This window comes from Mesoplodon densirostris, chromosome 3 (genome assembly GCF_025265405.1).
Source record: "Mesoplodon densirostris isolate mMesDen1 chromosome 3, mMesDen1 primary haplotype, whole genome shotgun sequence".
NCBI classification, from domain to species: domain Eukaryota; kingdom Metazoa; phylum Chordata; class Mammalia; order Artiodactyla; family Ziphiidae; genus Mesoplodon; species Mesoplodon densirostris.
Window position 1 is genome coordinate 183,327,514 of NC_082663.1, and position 19,447 is coordinate 183,346,960.

Sequence of the window (19,447 nt, forward strand, 5' to 3'; positions counted from 1 at the left end):
AGAGTGACATGTGCCCGTCCAAATGCCTAAAAGCTACTCTCTCATGGGTTCTCCCTCGTCCCTTCCATCCTCTGCCAAAATGGGAACCTGTGCAAACCAGGAGGTTAAAGGGCCTGTCTCTCCAAGTTGGGAGATTGATAGTAAGGCAGTTGGAAAGTCAAACTGGAGCACCAGGAGAGGGATTATTCGTTGAGTTTTAGAAACCTTTCGTATTCACAGTGTGTCCATTCTCTAGGTTTCCTGTACATGTTATAGCTGTAGTAATATTCCCTTGAACCTGGAGAGTTGGGACCCATGGAATGGGGGCCATGCATTATTGCTTGAAAGGGTCTGCATTTGCTCACCCAATCTCACCAATCCTCTCAGTCCCAAGTGTCCAGCCTTATGCCACATCCAGCTGTCATTGTAGATAGGGTCTTTCCAGGTTTCCTCAGACACCCTGAAGGAATTGTAAAGAATTTCCCTGTTTTTTGGTTTTGCTTTTGAAATTCCTTTTTATAGTGGGTTTGAGCTGATTCTCGCTGCCATGTTTATGCCACTCTAGACACACTTGATTCCCTTATGGAGTCATATCAATACATAGGTTTTAAGATTCTTACTAGTCAGATATATTCCTCTGCGGGAAATATGGTGTTTTGAGCCTCTTTCACTGAGGAAGGTGTAGGTCTTGTCTATTCCAAAGTTGGTTTTTGGAACGGTCCATGTGCTTATATCAAACTCTGGTTTTATGCATCACCCCATCTCTCATTCCCCTTTATGCAGGCATAAGAGTGTTTTCTAAATGTGAGACTCTGTTCTCTTTCCTAACTCAGTTCACGTGTAGCCATGTTTACAGGATCTTCATAAGTGATATCTTATGATAAGTTTCTTTTTCTGTGTGACTTATTTCACTTAGAATCATCGTACCTGAATCCACTCACTTTGCTGCTAATGGTCTTATGACATTGATTTCATGGCTGAGGAATATTCCATTGTACGTAAGTACCACAATGTTTTGAACCATTTTTATATTTCCTGGGATATTTAAGGTGTACCCAAGTTTAGGTTCTTGTAGTCAGTGCAGCCCCACATTTGGAGGTGGCTCTTTCTTATTGATTTTCAGTTTTCCCCAGGTATATTCCCTAGACTGGAAGTGGCCTTGGCTCTGTAGCTCTGTTGTTTACTTGCTTTAGGGAACACAATGCACTCCTCCAGTGAGGCAGTTGGCAATTTACATCCCACCCATCAGCATAACAAGGCTCCCTGTTCTCCAGGGCCTGTCTTGCCTTTCTGGTTTATCCACATTTTGTGGATGTCCCTTTTGACCGGTGGGAAATGATACTTCTTTGTAGTGCATATTTGTATTGCCCGCTTGCTTGCTTGGCCAAAAAGGGCGTATGCGTTTTCTCCTGAATATATTCAGGAGAAAACACATACGCCCTTTTTGGCCAAGTGCATCATTGTACAAGTTGTGCCCCTCTTCCTGTGCTTTACAGGCGATTCCAAGGTACCTCTTGAAATCTGTTTCCTGCTATTTTGCCTCGCTTTCAAGTCCACCTCGTTGACTTCCCTCAACAGATTTTTGGACGATAGTTGTCCTTTATCACTCTGCCAGTTTTTGAATTGCTGTGCCCCTGAGCTCCATTTCTCAACTCGTTTTTTGTGAGCTGAACGCAAGTCCAAAATTTTGGATCATGTCCTGTACTGGTTCCCGGTGGGTGGCTGAGACTTTGGTTAATTCTTCTTCCTGCCGGGAAATTAGAGTGACATGTGCCCGTCCAAATGCCTAACAGCTACTCTCTCATGGGTTCTCCCTCGTCCCTTCCATCCTCTGCCAAATTGGGAACATGTGCAAACCAGGAGGTTAAAGGGCCTGTCTCTCCAAGTTGGGAGATTGATAGTAAGGCAGTTGGAAAGTCAAACTGGAGCACCAGGAGAGGGACTATTCGTTGAGTTTTAGAAACCTTTCGTATTCACAGTGTGTCCATTCTCTAGGTTTCCTGTACATGTTATAGCTGTACTAATATTCCCTTGAACCTGGAGAGTTGGGACCCATGGAATGGGGGCCATGCATTATTGCTTGAAAGGGTCTGCATTTGCTCACCCAATCTCACCAATCCTCTCAGTCCCAAGTGTCCAGCCTTATGCCACATCCAGCTGTCATTGTAGATAGAGTCTTTCCAGGTTTCCTCAGACACCCTGAAGGACTTGTAAAGAATTTCCCTGTTTTTTGGTTTTGCTTTTGAAATTCCTTTTTATAGTGGGTTTGAGCTGATTCTCGCTGCCATGTTTATGCCACTCTAGATACACTTGATTCCCTTATGGAGACATATCAATACATAGGTTTTAAGATTCTTTCTAGTCAGATATATTCCTCTGTGGGAAATATGGGGTTTTGAGTCTCTTTCACTGAGGAAGGTGTAGGTCTTGTCTATTCCAAAGTTGGTTTTTGAAACGGTCCCTGTGCTTATATCAAACTCTGGTTTTATGCATCACCCCACCTCTCCTTCCCCTTTATGCAGGCATAAGAGTGTTTTCTAAATGTGAGACTCTGTTCTCTTTCCTAACTCAGTTCACGTGTAGCCATGTTTACAGGATCTTCCTAAGTGATATCTTATGATAAGTTTCTTTTTCTGTGTGACTTATTTCACTTAGAATCATCGTACCTGAATCCACTCACTTTGCTGCTACTGGTCTTATGACATTGATTTCATGGCTGAGGGATATTCCATCATACGTAAGTACCACAATGTTTTGAACCATTTTTATATTTCCTGGGATATTTAAGGTGTACCCAAGTTTAGGTTCTGGTAGTCAGTGCAGCCCTAAATATGGAGGTGGCTCTTTCTTATTGATTTTCAGTTTTTCCAAGGTATATTCCCTAGACTGGAAGTGGCCTTGGCTCTGTAGCTCTGTTGTTTACTTGTTTTAGGGAACACAATGCACTCCTCCAGTGAGGCAGTTGGCAGTTTACATCCCTCCCATCAGCATAACAAGGCTTCCAGTTCTCCAGGGCCTGTCTTGCCTTTCTGGTTTTTACACATTTTGTTGATGTCCCTTTTGACCAGTGGGAAATGATACTTCTTTGTAGTGCAGATTTGCATTGCCCGCTTGCTTGCTTGGCCAAAAAAGGGCGTATGCGTTTTCTCCTGAATATATTCAGGAGAAAACGCATACGCCCTTTTTTGGCCAAGTGCACCATTGTCCAAGTTGTGCCCCTATTCCTGTGCTTTACAGGCGATTCCAAGGTACCTCTTGAAATCTGTTTCCTGCTATTATGCCTCGCTTTCAAGTCCGCCTCGTTGACTTCCCTCAACAGATTTTTGGACGATAGTTGTCCTTTATCACTCTGCCAGTTTGTGAATTGCTGTGCCCCTGAGCTCCATTTCTCAACTCGTTTTTTGTGAGCTGAACGCAAGTCCAAAATTTTGGATCATGTCCTATACTGGTTCCCGGTGGGTGGCTGAGACTTTGGTTAATTCTTCTTCCTGCCGGGAAATTAGATTGACATGTGCCCGTCCAAATGCCTAACAGCTACTCTCTCATGGGTTCTCCCTCGTCCCTTCCATCCTCTGCCAAATTGGGAACCTGTGCAAACCAGGAGGTTAAAGGGTCTGTCTCTCCAAGTTGGGAGATTGATAGTAAGGCAGTTGGAAAGTCAAACTGGAGCACCAGGAGAGGGACTATTCGTTGAGTTTTAGAAACCTTTCGTATTCACAGTGTGTCCATTCTCTAGGTTTCCTGTACATGTTATAGCTGTAGTAATATTCCCTTGAACCTGGAGAGTTGGGACCCATGGAATGGGGGCCATGCATTATTGCTTGAAAGGGTCTGCATTTGCTCACCCAATCTCACCAATCCTCTCAGTCCCAAGTGTCCAGCCTTATGCCACATCCAGCTGTCATTGTAGATAGGGTCTTTCCAGGTTTCCTCAGACACCCTGAAGGAATTGTAAAGAATTTCCCTGTTTTTTGGTTTTGCTTTTGAAATTCCTTTTTATAGTGGGTTTGAGCTGATTCTCGCTGCCATGTTTATGCCACTCTAGACACACTTGATTCCCTTATGGAGTCATATCAATACATAGGTTTTAAGATTCTTACTAGTCAGATATATTCCTCTGCGGGAAATATGGGGTTTTGAGTCTCTTTCACTGAGGAAGATGTAGGTCTTGTCTATTCCAAAGTTGGTTTTTGAAACGGTCCCTGTGCTTATATCAAACTCTGGTTTTATGCATCACCCCACCTCTCCTTCCCCTTTATGCAGGCATAAGAGTGTTTTCTAAATGTGAGACTCTGTTCTCTTTCCTAACTCAGTTCACGTGTAGCCATGTTTACAGGATCTTCATAAGTGATATCTTATGATAAGTTTCTTTTTCTGTGTGACTTATTTCACTTAGAATCATCGTACCTGAATCCACTCACTTTGCTGCTACTGGTCTTATGACATTGATTTCATGGCTGAGGAATATTCCATCGTACGTAAGTACCACAATGTTTTGAACCATTTTTATATTTCCTGGGATATTTAAGGTGTACCCAAGTTGAGGTTCTTGTAGTCAGTGCAGCCCTAAATTTGGAGGTGGCTCTTTCTTATTGATTTTCAGTTTTCCCAAGGTATATTCCCTAGACTGGAAGTGGCCTTGGCTCTGTAGCTCTGTTGTTTACTTGTTTTAGGGAACACAATGCACTCCTCCAGTGAGGCAGTTGGCAGTTTACATCCCGCCCATCAGCATAACAAGGCTCCCAGTTCTCCAGGGCCTGTCTTGCCTTTCTGGTTTTTACACATTTTGTGGATGTCCCTTTTGACCGGTGGGAAATGATACTTCTTTGTAGTGCAGATTTGCATTGCCCGCTTGCTTGCTTGGCCAAAAAGGGCGTATGCGTTTTCTCCTGAATATATTCAGGAGAAAATGCATACGCCCTATTTGGCCAAGTGCACCATTGTCCAAGTTGTGCCCCTATTCCTGTGCTTTACAGGCGATTCCAAGGTACCTCTTGAAATCTGTTTCCTGCTATTTTGCCTCGCTTTCAAGTCCGCCTCGTTGACTTCCCTCAACAGATTTTTGGACGATAGTTGTCCTTTATCACTCTGCCAGTTTGTGAATTGCTGTGCCCCTGAGCTCCATTTCTCAACTCGTTTTTTGTGAGCTGAACGCAAGTCCAAAATTTTGGATCATGTCCTATACTGGTTCCCGGTGGGTGGCTGAGACTTTGGTTAATTCTTCTTCCTGCCGGGAAAATAAAGTGACATGTGCCCGTCCAAATGCCTAAAAGCTACTCTCTCATGGGTTCTCCCTCATCCCTTCCATCCTCTGCCAAATTGGGAACCTGTGCAAACCAGGAGGTTAAAGGGCCTGTCTCTCCAAGTTGGGAGATTTATAGTAAGGCAGTTGGAAAGTCAAACTGGAGCACCAGGAGAGGGACTATTCGTTGAGTTTTAGAAACCTTTCGTATTCACAGTGTGTCCATTCTCTAGGTTTCCTGTACATGTTATAGCTGTAGTAATATTCCCTTCAACCTGGAGAGTTGGGACCCATGGAATGGGGGCCATGCATTATTGCTTGAAAGGGTCTGCATTTGCTCACCCAATCTCACCAATCCTCTCAGTCCCAAGTGTCCAGCCTTATGCCACATCCAGCTGTCATTGTAGATAGGGTCTTTCCAGGTTTCCTCAGACACCCTGAAGGAATTGTAAAGAATTTCCCTGTTTTTTGGTTTTGCTTTTGAAATTCCTTTTTATAGTGGGTTTGAGCTGATTCTCGCTGCCATGTTTATGCCACTCTAGACACACTTGATTCCCTTATGGAGTCATATCAATACATAGGTTTTAAGATTCTTACTAGTCAGATATATTCCTCTGCGGGAAATATGGGGTTTTGAGTCTCTTTCACTGAGGAAGGTGTAGGTCTTGTCTATTCCAAAGTTGGTTTTTGGAACGGTCCCTGTGCTTATATCAAACTCTGGTTTTATGCATCACCCCACCTCTCCTTCCCCTTTATGCAGGCATAAGAGTGTTTTCTAAATGTGAGACTCTGTTCTCTTTCCTAACTCAGTTCACGTGTAGCCATGTTTACAGGATCTTCCTAAGTGATATCTTATGATAAGTTTCTTTTTCTGTGTGACTTATTTCACTTAGAATCATCGTACCTGAATCCACTCACTTTGCTGCTACTGGTCTTATGACATTGATTTCATGGCTGAGGGATATTCCATCGTACGTAAGTACCACAATGTTTTGAACCATTTTTATATTTCCTGGGATATTTAAGGTGTACCCAAGTTGAGGTTCTTGTAGTCAGTGCAGCCCTAAATTTGGAGGTGGCTCTTTCTTATTGATTTTCAGTTTTCCCAAGGTATATTCCCTAGACTGGAAGTGGCCTTGGCTCTGTAGCTCTGTTGTTTACTTGTTTTAGGGAACACAATGCACTCCTCCAGTGAGGCAGTTGGCAGTTTACATCCCGCCCATCAGCATAACAAGGCTCCCAGTTCTCCAGGGCCTGTCTTGCCTTTCTGGTTTTTACACATTTTGTGGATGTCCCTTTTGACCGGTGGGAAATGATACTTCTTTGTAGTGCAGATTTGCATTGCCCGCTTGCTTGCTTGGCCAAAAAGGGCGTATGCGTTTTCTCCTGAATATATTCAGGAGAAAAAGCATACGCCCTATTTGGCCAAGTGCACCATTGTCCAAGTTGTGCCCCTATTCCTGTGCTTTACAGGCGATTCCAAGGTACCTCTTGAAATCTGTTTCCTGCTATTTTGCCTCGCTTTCAAGTCCGCCTCGTTGACTTCCCTCAACAGATTTTTGGACGATAGTTGTCCTTTATCACTCTGCCAGTTTGTGAATTGCTGTGCCCCTGAGCTCCATTTGTCAACTCGTTTTTTGTGAGCTGAACGCAAGTCCAAAATTTTGGATCATGTCCTATACTGGTTCCCGGTGGGTGGCTGAGACTTTGGTTAATTCTTCTTCCTGCCGGGAAAATAAAGTGACATGTGCCCGTCCAAATGCCTAAAAGCTACTCTCTCATGGGTTCTCCCTCATCCCTTCCATCCTCTGCCAAATTGGGAACCTGTGCAAACCAGGAGGTTAAAGGGCCTGTCTCTCCAAGTTGGGAGATTGATAGTAAGGCAGTTGGAAAGTCAAACTGGAGCACCAGGAGAGGGACTATTCGTTGAGTTTTAGAAACCTTTCGTATTCACAGTGTGTCCATTCTCTAGGTTTCCTGTACATGTTATAGCTGTAGTAATATTCCCTTGAACCTGGAGAGTTGGGACCCATGGAATGGGGGCCATGCATTATTGCTTGAAAGGGTCTGCATTTGCTCATCCAATCTCACCAATCCTCTCAGTCCCAAGTGTCCAGCCTTATGCCACATCCAGCTGTCATTGTAGATAGGGTCTTTCCAGGTTTCCTCAGACACCCTGAAGGAATTGTAAAGAATTTCCCTGTTTTTTGGTTTTGCTTTTGAAATTCCTTTTTATAGTGGGTTTGAGCTGATTCTCGCTGCCATGTTTATGCCACTCTAGACACACTTGATTCCCTTATGGAGTCATATCAATACATAGGTTTTAAGATTCTTACTAGTCAGATATATTCCTCTGCGGGAAATATGGGGTTTTGAGCCTCTTTCACTGAGGAAGGTGTAGGTCTTGTCTATTCCAAAGTTGGTTTTTGGAACGGTCCATGTGCTTATATCAAACTCTGGTTTTATGCATCACCCCATCTCTCATTCCCCTTTATGCAGGCATAAGAGTGTTTTCTAAATGTGAGACTCTGTTCTCTTTCCTAACTCAGTTCACGTGTAGCCATGTTTACAGGATCTTCATAAGTGATATCTTATGATAAGTTCCTTTTTCTGTGTGACTTATTTCACTTAGAATCATCGTACCTGAATCCACTCACTTTGCTGCTACTGGTCTTATGACATTGATTTCATGGCTGAGGGATATTCCATCGTACGTAAGTACCACAATGTTTTGACCCATTTTTATATTTCCTGGGATATTTAAGGTGTACCCAAGTTGAGGTTCTTGTAGTCAGTGCAGCCCTAAATTTGGAGGTGGCTCTTTCTTATTGATTTTCAGTTTTCCCAAGGTATATTCCCTAGACTGGAAGTGGCCTTGGCTCTGTAGCTCTGTTGTTTACTTGTTTTAGGGAACACAATGCACTCCTCCAGTGAGGCAGTTGGGAGTTTACATCCCGCCCATCAGCATAACAAGGCTCCCAGTTCTCCAGGGCCTGTCTTGCCTTTCTGGTTTTTACACATTTTGTGGATGTCCCTTTTGACCGGTGGGAAATGACACTTCTTTGTAGTGCAGATTTGCATTGCCCACTTGCTTGCTTGGCCAAAAAGGGCGTATGCGTTTTCTCCTGAATATATTCAGGAGAAAACGCATACGCCCTATTTGGCCAAGTGCACCATTGTCCAAGTTGTGCCCCTATTCCTGTGCTTTACAGGCGATTCCAAGGTACCTCTTGAAATCTGTTTCCTGCTATTTTGCCTCGCTTTCAAGTCCGCCTCGTTGACTTCCCTCAACAGATTTTTGGACGATAGTTGTCTTTTATCACTCTGCCAGTTTGTGAATTGCTGTGCCCCTGAGCTCCATTTGTCAACTCGTTTTTTGTGAGCTGAACGCAAGTCCAAAATTTTGGATCATGTCCTATACTGGTTCCCGGTGGGTGGCTGAGACTTTGGTTAATTCTTTTTCCTGCCGGGAAAATAGAGTGACATGTGCCCGTCCAAATGCCTAAAAGCTACTCTCTCATGGGTTCTCCCTCGTCCCTTCCATCCTCTGCCAAATTGGGAACCTGTGCAAACCAGGAGGTTAAAGGGCCTGTCTCTCCAAGTTGGGAGATTGATAGTAAGGCAGTTGGAAAGTCAAACTGGAGCACCAGGAGAGGGACTATTCGTTGAGTTTTAGAAACCTTTCGTATTCACAGTGTGTCCATTCTCTAGGTTTCCTGTACATGTTATAGCTGTAGTAATATTCCCTTGAACCTGGAGAGTTGGGACCCATGGAATGGGGGCCATGCATTATTGCTTGAAAGGGTCTGCATTTGCTCACCCAATCTCACCAATCCTCTCAGTCCCAAGTGTCCAGCCTTATGCCACATCCAGCTGTCATTGTAGATAGGGTCTTTCCAGGTTTCCTCAGACACCCTGAAGGAATTGTAAAGAATTTCCCTGTTTTTTGGTTTTGCTTTTGAAATTCCTTTTTATAGTGGGTTTGAGCTGATTCTCGCTGCCATGTTTATGCCACTCTAGACACACTTGATTCCCTTATGGAGTCATATCAATACATAGGTTTTAAGATTCTTACTAGTCAGATATATTCCTCTGCGGGAAATATGGTGTTTTGAGCCTCTTTCACTGAGGAAGGTGTAGGTCTTGTCTATTCCAAAGTTGGTTTTTGGAACGGTCCATGTGCTTATATCAAACTCTGGTTTTATGCATCACCCCATCTCTCATTCCCCTTTATGCAGGCATAAGAGTGTTTTCTAAATGTGAGACTCTGTTCTCTTTCCTAACTCAGTTCACGTGTAGCCATGTTTACAGGATCTTCATAAGTGATATCTTATGATAAGTTTCTTTTTCTGTGTGACTTATTTCACTTAGAATCATCGTACCTGAATCCACTCACTTTGCTGCTACTGGTCTTATGACATTGATTTCATGGCTGAGGAATATTCCATCGTACGTAAGTACCACAATGTTTTGAACCATTTTTATATTTCCTGGGATATTTAAGGTGTACCCAAGTTTAGGTTCTTGTAGTCAGTGCAGCCCCACATTTGGAGGTGGCTCTTTCTTATTGATTTTCAGTTTTCCCCAGGTATATTCCCTAGACTGGAAGTGGCCTTGGCTCTGTAGCTCTGTTGTTTACTTGTTTTAGGGAACACAATGCACTCCTCCAGTGAGGCAGTTGGCAATTTACATCCCACCCATCAGCATAACAAGGCTCCCTGTTCTCCAGGGCCTGTCTTGCCTTTCTGGTTTATCCACATTTTGTGGATGTCCCTTTTGACCGGTGGGAAATGATACTTCTTTGTAGTGCAGATTTGCATTGCCCGCTTGCTTGCTTGGCCAAAAAGGGCGTATGCGTTTTCTCCTGAATATATTCAGGAGAAAACGCATACGCCCTTTTTGGCCAAGTGCATCATTGTACAAGTTGTGCCCCTCTTCCTGTGCTTTACAGGCGATTCCAAGGTACCTCTTGAAATCTGTTTCCTGCTATTTTGCCTCGCTTTCAAGTCCACCTCGTTGACTTCCCTCAACAGATTTTTGGACGATAGTTGTCCTTTATCACTCTGCCAGTTTGTGAATTGCTGTGCCCCTGAGCTCCATTTCTCAACTCGTTTTTTGTGAGCTGAACGCAAGTCCAAAATTTTGGATCATGTCCTGTACTGGTTCCCGGTGGGTGGCTGAGACTTTGGTTAATTCTTCTTCCTGCCGGGAAATTAGAGTGACATGTGCCCGTCCAAATGCCTAACAGCTACTCTCTCATGGGTTCTCCCTCGTCCCTTCCATCCTCTGCCAAATTGGGAACCTGTGCAAACCAGGAGGTTAAAGGGCCTGTCTCTCCAAGTTGGGAGATTGATAGTAAGGCAGTTGGAAAGTCAAACTGGAGCACCAGGAGAGGGACTATTCGTTGAGTTTTAGAAACCTTTCGTATTCACAGTGTGTCCATTCTCTAGGTTTCCTGTACATGTTATAGCTGTAGTAATATTCCCTTGAACCTGGAGAGTTGGGACCCATGGAATGGGGGCCATGCATTATTGCTTGAAAGGGTCTGCATTTGCTCACCCAATCTCACCAATCCTCTCAGTCCCAAGTGTCCAGCCTTATGCCACATCCAGCTGTCATTGTAGATAGGGTCTTTCCAGGTTTCCTCAGACACCCTGAAGGAATTGTAAAGAATTTCCCTGTTTTTTGGTTTTGCTTTTGAAATTCCTTTTTATAGTGGGTTTGAGCTGATTCTCGCTGCCATGTTTATGCCACTCTAGACACACTTGATTCCCTTATGGAGTCATATCAATACATAGGTTTTAAGATTCTTACTAGTCAGATATATTCCTCTGCGGGAAATATGGGGTTTTGAGTCTCTTTCACTGAGGAAGATGTAGGTCTTGTCTATTCCAAAGTTGGTTTTTGAAACGGTCCCTGTGCTTATATCAAACTCTGGTTTTATGCATCACCGCACCTCTCCTTCCCCTTTATGCAGGCATAAGAGTGTTTTCTAAATGTGAGACTCTGTTCTCTTTCCTAACTCAGTTCACGTGTAGCCATGTTTACAGGATCTTCATAAGTGATATCTTATGATAAGTTTCTTTTTCTGTGTGACTTATTTCACTTAGAATCATCGTACCTGAATCCACTCACTTTGCTGCTACTGGTCTTATGACATTGATTTCATGGCTGAGGGATATTCCATCGTACGTAAGTACCACAATGTTTTGACCCATTTTTATATTTCCTGGGATATTTAAGGTGTACCCAAGTTGAGGTTCTTGTAGTCAGTGCAGCCCTAAAATTGGAGGTGGCTCTTTCTTATTGATTTTCAGTTTTCCCAAGGTATATTCCCTAGACTGGAAGTGGCCTTGGCTCTGTAGCTCTGTTGTTTACTTGTTTTAGGGAACACAATGCACTCCTCCAGTGAGGCAGTTGGGAGTTTACATCCCGCCCATCAGCATAACAAGGCTCCCAGTTCTCCAGGGCCTGTCTTGCCTTTCTGGTTTTTACACATTTTGTGGATGTCCCTTTTGACCGGTGGGAAATGATACTTCTTTGTAGTGCAGATTTGCATTGCCCGCTTGCTTGCTTGGCCAAAAAGGGCGTATGCGTTTTCTCCTGAATATATTCAGGAGAAAACGCATACGCCCTATTTGGCCAAGTGCACCATTGTCCAAGTTGTGCCCCTATTCCTGTGCTTTACAGGCGATTCCAAGGTACCTCTTGAAATCTGTTTCCTGCTATTTTGCCTCGCTTTCAAGTCCGCCTCGTTGACTTCCCTCAACAGATTTTTGGACGATAGTCGTCTTTTATCACTCTGCCAGTTTGTGAATTGCTGTGCCCCTGAGCTCCATTTGTCAACTCGTTTTTTGTGAGCTGAACGCAAGTCCAAAATTTTGGATCATGTCCTATACTGGTTCCCGGTGGGTGGCTGAGACTTTGGTTAATTCTTTTTCCTGCCGGGAAAATAGAGTGACATGTGCCTGTCCAAATGCCTAAAAGCTACTCTCTCATGGGTTCTCCCTCGTCCGTTCCATCCTCTGCCAAATTGGGAACCTGTGCAAACCAGGAGGTTAAAGGGCCTGTCTCTCCAAGTTGGGAGATTGATAGTAAGGCAGTTGGAAAGTCAAACTGGAGCACCAGGAGAGGGACTATTCGTTGAGTTTTAGAAACCTTTCGTATTCACAGTGTGTCCATTCTCTAGGTTTCCTGTACATGTTATAGCTGTAGTAATATTCCCTTGAACCTGGAGAGTTGGGACCCATGGAATGGGGGCCATGCATTATTGCTTGAAAGGGTCTGCATTTGCTCACCCAATCTCACCAATCCTCTCAGTCCCAAGTGTCCAGCCTTATGCCACATACAGCTGTCATTGTAGATAGGGTCTTTCCAGGTTTCCTCAGACACCCTGAAGGAATTGTAAAGAATTTCCCTGTTTTTTGGTTTTGCTTTTGAAATTCCTTTTTATAGTGGGTTTGAGCTGATTCTCGCTGCCATGTTTATGCCACTCTAGACACACTTGATTCCCTTATGGAGTCATATCAATACATAGGTTTTAAGATTCTTACTAGTCAGATATATTCCTCTGCGGGAAATATGGGGTTTTGAGCCTCTTTCACTGAGGAAGGTGTAGGTCTTGTCTATTCCAAAGTTGGTTTTTGGAACGGTCCATGTGCTTATATCAAACTCTGGTTTTATGCATCACCCCATCTCTCATTCCCCTTTATGCAGGCATAAGAGTGTTTTCTAAATGTGAGACTCTGTTCTCTTTCCTAACTCAGTTCACGTGTAGCCATGTTTACAGGATCTTCATAAGTGATATCTTATGATAAGTTCCTTTTTCTGTGTGACTTATTTCACTTAGAATCATCGTACCTGAATCCACTCACTTTGCTGCTACTGGTCTTATGACATTGATTTCATGGCTGACGGATATTCCATCATACGTAAGTACCACAATGTTTTGAACCATTTTTATATTTCCTGGGATATTTAAGGTGTACCCAAGTTTAGGTTCTTGTAGTCAGTGCAGCCCTAAATTTGGAGGTGGCTCTTTCTTATTGATTTTCAGTTTTTCCAAGGTATATTCCCTAGACTGGAAGTGGCCTTGGCTCTGTAGCTCTGTTGTTTACTTGTTTTAGGGAACACAATGCACTCCTCCAGTGAGGCAGTTGGCAATTGACATCCTGCCCATCAGCATAACAAGGCCCCCTGTTCTCCAGGGCCTGTCTTGCCTTTCTGGTTTTTACACATTTTGTGGATGTCCCTTTTGACCGGTGGGAAGTGATACTTCTTTGTAGTGCAGATTTGCATTGCCCGCTTGCTTGCTTGGCCAAAAAGGGCGTATGCGTTTTCTCCTGAATATATTCAGGAGAAAACGCATACGCCCTTTTTGGCCAAGTTCATCATTGTCCAAGTTGTGCCCCTCTTCCTGTGCTTTACAGGCGATTCCAACGTACCTCTTGAAATCTGTTTCCTGCTATTTTGCCTCGCTTTCAAGTCCACCTCGTTGACTTCCCTCAACAGAATTTTGGACGATAGTTGTCCTTTATCACTCTGCCAGTTTGTGAATTGCTGTGCCCCTGAGCTCCATTTCTCAACTCGTTTTTTGTGAGCTGAACGCAAGTCCAAAATTTTGGATCATGTCCTATACTGGTTCCCGGTGGGTGGCTGAGACTTTGGTTAATTCTTCTTCCTGCCGGGAAATTAGAGTGACATGTGCCCGTCCAAATGCCTAACAGCTACTCTCTCATGGGTTCTCCCTCGTCCCTTCCATCCTCTGCCAAATTGGGAACCTGTGCAAACCAGGAGGTTAAAGGGCCTGTCTCTCCAAGTTGGGAGATTGATAGTAAGGCAGTTGGAAAGTCAAACTGGAGCACCAGGAGAGGGACTATTCGTTGAGTTTTAGAAACCTTTCGTATTCACAGTGTGTCCATTCTCTAGGTTTCCTGTACATGTTATAGCTGTAGTAATATTCCCTTGAACCTGGAGAGTTGGGACCCATGGAATGGGGGCCATGCATTATTGCTTGAAAGGGTCTGCATTTGCTCACCCAATCTCACCAATCCTCTCAGTCCCAAGTGTCCAGCCTTATGCCACATCCAGCTGTCATTGTAGATAGGGTCTTTCCAGGTTTCCTCAGACACCCTGAAGGAATTGTAAAGAATTTCCCTGTTTTTTGGTTTTGCTTTTGAAATTCCTTTTTATAGTGGGTTTGAGCTGATTCTCGCTGCCATGTTTATGCCACTCTAGACACACTTGATTCCCTTATGGAGTCATATCAATACATAGGTTTTAAGATTCTTACTAGTCAGATATATTCCTCTGCGGGAAATATGGGGTTTTGAGTCTCTTTCACTGAGGAAGATGTAGGTCTTGTCTATTCCAAAGTTGGTTTTTGAAACGGTCCCTGTGCTTATATCAAACTCTGGTTTTATGCATCACCCCACCTCTCCTTCCCCTTTATGCAGGCATAAGAGTGTTTTCTAAATGTGAGACTCTGTTCTCTTTCCTAACTCAGTTCACGTGTAGCCATGTTTACAGGATCTTCATAAGTGATATCTTATGATAAGTTTCTTTTTCTGTGTGACTTATTTCACTTAGAATCATCGTACCTGAATCCACTCACTTTGCTGCTACTGGTCTTATGACATTGATTTCATGGCTGAGGGATATTCCATCGTACGTAAGTACCACAATGTTTTGACCCATTTTTATATTTCCTGGGATATTTAAGGTGTACCCAAGTTGAGGTTTCTGTAGTCAGTGCAGCCCTAAATTTGGAGGTGGCTCTTTCTTATTGATTTTCAGTTTTCCCAAGGTATATTCCCTAGACTGGAAGTGGCCTTGGCTCTGTAGCTCTGTTGTTTACTTGTTTTAGGGAACACAATGCACTCCTCCAGTGAGGCAGTTGGCAGTTTACATCCCGCCCATCAGCATAACAAGGCTCCCAGTTCTCCAGGGCCTGTCTTGCCTTTCTGGTTTTTACACATTTTGTGGATGTCCCTTTTGACCGGTGGGAAATGATACTTCTTTGTAGTGCAGATTTGCATTGCCCGCTTGCTTGCTTGGCCAAAAAAGGGCGTATGCGTTTTCTCCTGAATATATTCAGGAGAAAACGCATACGCCCTATTTGGCCAAGTCCACCATTGTCCAAGTTGTGCCCCTATTCCTGTGCTTTACAGGCGATTCCAAGGTACCTCTTGAAATCTGTTTCCTGCTATTTTGCCTCGCTTTCAAGTCTGCCTCGTTGACTTCCCTCAACAGATTTTTGGACGATAGTCGTCTTTTATCACTCTGCCAGTTTGTGAATTGCTGTGCCCCTGAGCTCCATTTGTCAACTCGTTTTTTGTGAGCTGAACGCAAGTCCAAAATTTTGGATCATGTCCTATACTGGTTCCCGGTGGGTGGCTGAGACTTTGGTTAATTCTTTTTCCTGCCGGGAAAATAGAGTGACATGTGCCCGTCCAAATGTCTAAAAGCTACTCTCTCATGGGTTCTCCCTCGTCCCTTCCATCCTCTGCCAAATTGGGAACCTGTGCAAACCAGGAGGTTAAAGGGCCTGTCTCTCCAAGTTGGGAGATTGATAGTAAGGCAGTTGGAAAGTCAAAATGGAGCACCAGGAGAGGGACTATTCGTTGAGTTTTAGAAACCTTTCGTATTCACAGTGTGTCCATTCTCTAGGTTTCCTGTACATGTTATAGCTGTAGTAATATTCCCTTGAACCTGGAGAGTTGGGACCCATGGAATGGGGGCCATGCATTATTGCTTGAAAGGGTCTGCATTTGCTCACCCAATCTCACCAATCCTCTCAGTCCCAAGTGTCCAGCCTTATGCCACATCCAGCTGTCATTGTAGATAGGGTCTTTCCAGGTTTCCTCAGACACCCTGAAGGAATTGTAAAGAATTTCCCTGTTTTTTGGTTTTGCTTTTGAAATTCCTTTTTATAGTGGGTTTGAGCTGATTCTCGCTGCCATGTTTATGCCACTCTAGACACACTTGATTCCCTTATGGAGTCATATCAATACATAGGTTTTAAGATTCTTACTAGTCAGATATAGTCCTCTGCGGGAAATATGGGGTTTTGAGCCTCTTTCACTGAGGAAGGTGTAGGTCTTGTCTATTCCAAAGTTGGTTTTTGGAACGGTCCATGTGCTTATATCAAACTCTGGTTTTATGCATCACCCCATCTCTCATTCCCCTTTATGCAGGCATAAGAGTGTTTTCTAAATGTGAGACTCTGTTCTCTTTCCTAACTCAGTTCACGTGTAGCCATGTTTACAGGATCTTCATAAGTGATATCTTATGATAAGTTCCTTTTTCTGTGTGACTTATTTCACTTAGAATCATCGTACCTGAATCCACTCACTTTGCTGCTACTGGTCTTATGACATTGATTTCATGGCTGAGGGATATTCCATCATACGTAAGTACCACAATGTTTTGAACCATTTTTATATTTCCTGGGATATTTAAGGTGTACCCAAGTTTAGGTTCTTGTAGTCAGTGCAGCCCTAAATTTGGAGGTGGCTCTTTCTTATTGATTTTCAGTTTTTCCAAGGTATATTCCCTAGACTGGAAGTGGCCTTGGCTCTGTAGCTCTGTTGTTTACTTGTTTTAGGGAATACAATGCACTCCTCCAGTGAGGCAGTTGGCAGTTTACATCCCTCCCATCAGCATAACAAGGCTTCCAGTTCTCCAGGGCCTGTCTTCCCTTTCTGGTTTTTACACATTTTGTTGATGTCCCTTTTGACCAGTGGGAAATGATACTTCTTTGTAGTGCAGATTTGCATTGCCCGCTTGCTTGCTTGGCCAAAAAAGGGCGTATGCGTTTACTCCTGAATATATTCAGGAGAAAACGCATACGCCCTTTTTTGGCCAAGTGCACCATTGTCCAAGTTGTGCCCCTATTCCTGTGCTTTACAGGCGATTCCAAGGTACCTCTTGAAATCTGTTTCCTGCTATTATGCCTCGCTTTCAAGTCCGCCTCGTTGACTTCCCTCAACAGATTTTTGGACGATAGTTGTCCTTTATCACTCTGCCAGTTTGTGAATTGCTGTGCCCCTGAGCTCCATTTCTCAACTCGTTTTTTGTGAGCTGAACGCAAGTCCAAAATTTTGGATCATGTCCTATACTGGTTCCCGGTGGGTGGCTGAGACTTTGGTTAATTCTTCTTCCTGCCGGGAAATTAGATTGACATGTGCCCGTCCAAATGCCTAACAGCTACTCTCTCATGGGTTCTCCCTCGTCCCTTTCATCCTCTGCCAAATTGGGAACCTGTGCAAACCAGGAGGTTAAAGGGTCTGTCTCTCCAAGTTGGGAGATTGATAGTAAGGCAGTTGGAAAGTCAAACTGGAGCACCAGGAGAGGGACTATTCGTTGAGTTTTAGAAACCTTTCGTATTCACAGTGTGTCCATTCTCTAGGTTTCCTGTACATGTTATAGCTGTAGTAATATTCCCTTGAACCTGGAGAGTTGGGACCCATGGAATGGGGGCCATGCATTATTGCTTGAAAGGGTCTGCATTTGCTCACCCAATCTCACCAATCCTCTCAGTCCCAAGTGTCCAGCCTTATGCCACATCCAGCTGTCATTGTAGATAGGGTCTTTCCAGGTTTCCTCAGACACCCTGAAGGAATTGTAAAGAATTTCCCTGTTTTTTGGTTTTGCTTTTGAAATTCCTTTTTATAGTGGGTTTGAGCTGATTCTCGCTGCCATGTTTATGCCACTCTAGACACACTTGATTCCCTTATGGAGTCATATCAATACATAGGTTTTAAGATTCTTACTAGTCAGATATATTCCTCTGCGGGAAATATGGGGTTTTGAGTCTCTTTCACTGAGGAAGATGTAGGTCTTGTCTATTCCAAAGTTGGTTTTTGAAACGGTCCCTGTGCTTATATCAAACTCTGGTTTTATGCATCACCCCACCTCTCCTTCCCCTTTATGCAGGCATAAGAGTGTTTTCTAAATGTGAGACTCTGTTCTCTTTCCTAACTCAGTTCACGTGTAGCCATGTTTACAGGATCTTCCTAAGTGATATCTTATGATAAGTTTCTTTTTTGTGTGACTTATTTCACTTAGAATCATCGTACCTGAATCCACTCACTTTGCTGCTACTGGTCTTATGACATTGATTTCATGGCTGAGGAATATTCCATCGTACGTAATTACCACAATGTTTTGAACCATTTTTATATTTCCTGGGATAATTAAGGTGTACCCAAGTTGAGGTTCTTGTAGTCAGTGCAGCCCTAAATTTGGAGGTGGCTCTTTCTTATTGATTTTCAGTTTTCCCAATGTATATTCCCTAGACTGGAAGTGGCCTTGGCTCTGTAGCTCTGTTGTTTACTTGTTTTAGGGAACACAATGCACTCCTCCAGTGAGGCAGTTGGCACTTGACATCCCGCCCATCAGCATAACAAGGCCCCCTGTTCTCCAGGGCCTGTCTTGCCTTTCTGGTTTTTACACATTTTGTGGATGTCCCTTTTGACCGGTGGGAAGTGATACTTCTTTGTAGTGCAGATTTGCATTGCCCGCTTGCTTGCTTTGCCAAAAAGGGCGTATGCGTTTTCTCCTGAATATATTCAGGAGAAAACGCATACGCCCTTTTTGGCCAAGTGCACCATTGTCCAAGTTGTGCCCCTCTTCCTGTGCTTTACAGGCGATTCCAACGTACCTCTTGAAATCTGTTTCCTGCTATTTTGCCTCGCTTTCAAGTCCACTTCGTTGACTTCCCTCAACAGATTTTTGGATGATAGTTGTCCTTTATCACTCTGCCAGTTTGTGAATTGCTGTGCCCCTGAGCTCCATTTCTCATCTCGTTTTTTGTGAGCTGAACGCAAGTCCAAAATTTTGGATCATGTCCTATACTGGTTCCCGGTGGGTGGCTGAGACTTTGGTTAATTCTTCTTCCTGCCGGGAAATTAGAGTGACATGTGCCCGTCCAAATGCCTAACAGCTACTCTCTCATGGGTTCTCCCTCGTCCCTTCCATCCTCTGCCAAATTGGGAACCTGTGCAAACCAGGAGGTTAAAGGGCCTGTCTCTACAAGTTGGGAGATTGATAGTAAGGCAGTTGGAAAGTCAACCTGGAGCACCAGGAGAGGGACTATTCGTTGAGTTTTAGAAACCTTTCGTATTCACAGTGTGTCCATTCTCTAGGTTTCCTGTACATGTTATAGCTGTAGTAATATTCCCTTGAACCTGGACAGTTGGGACCCATGGAATGGGGGCCATGCAT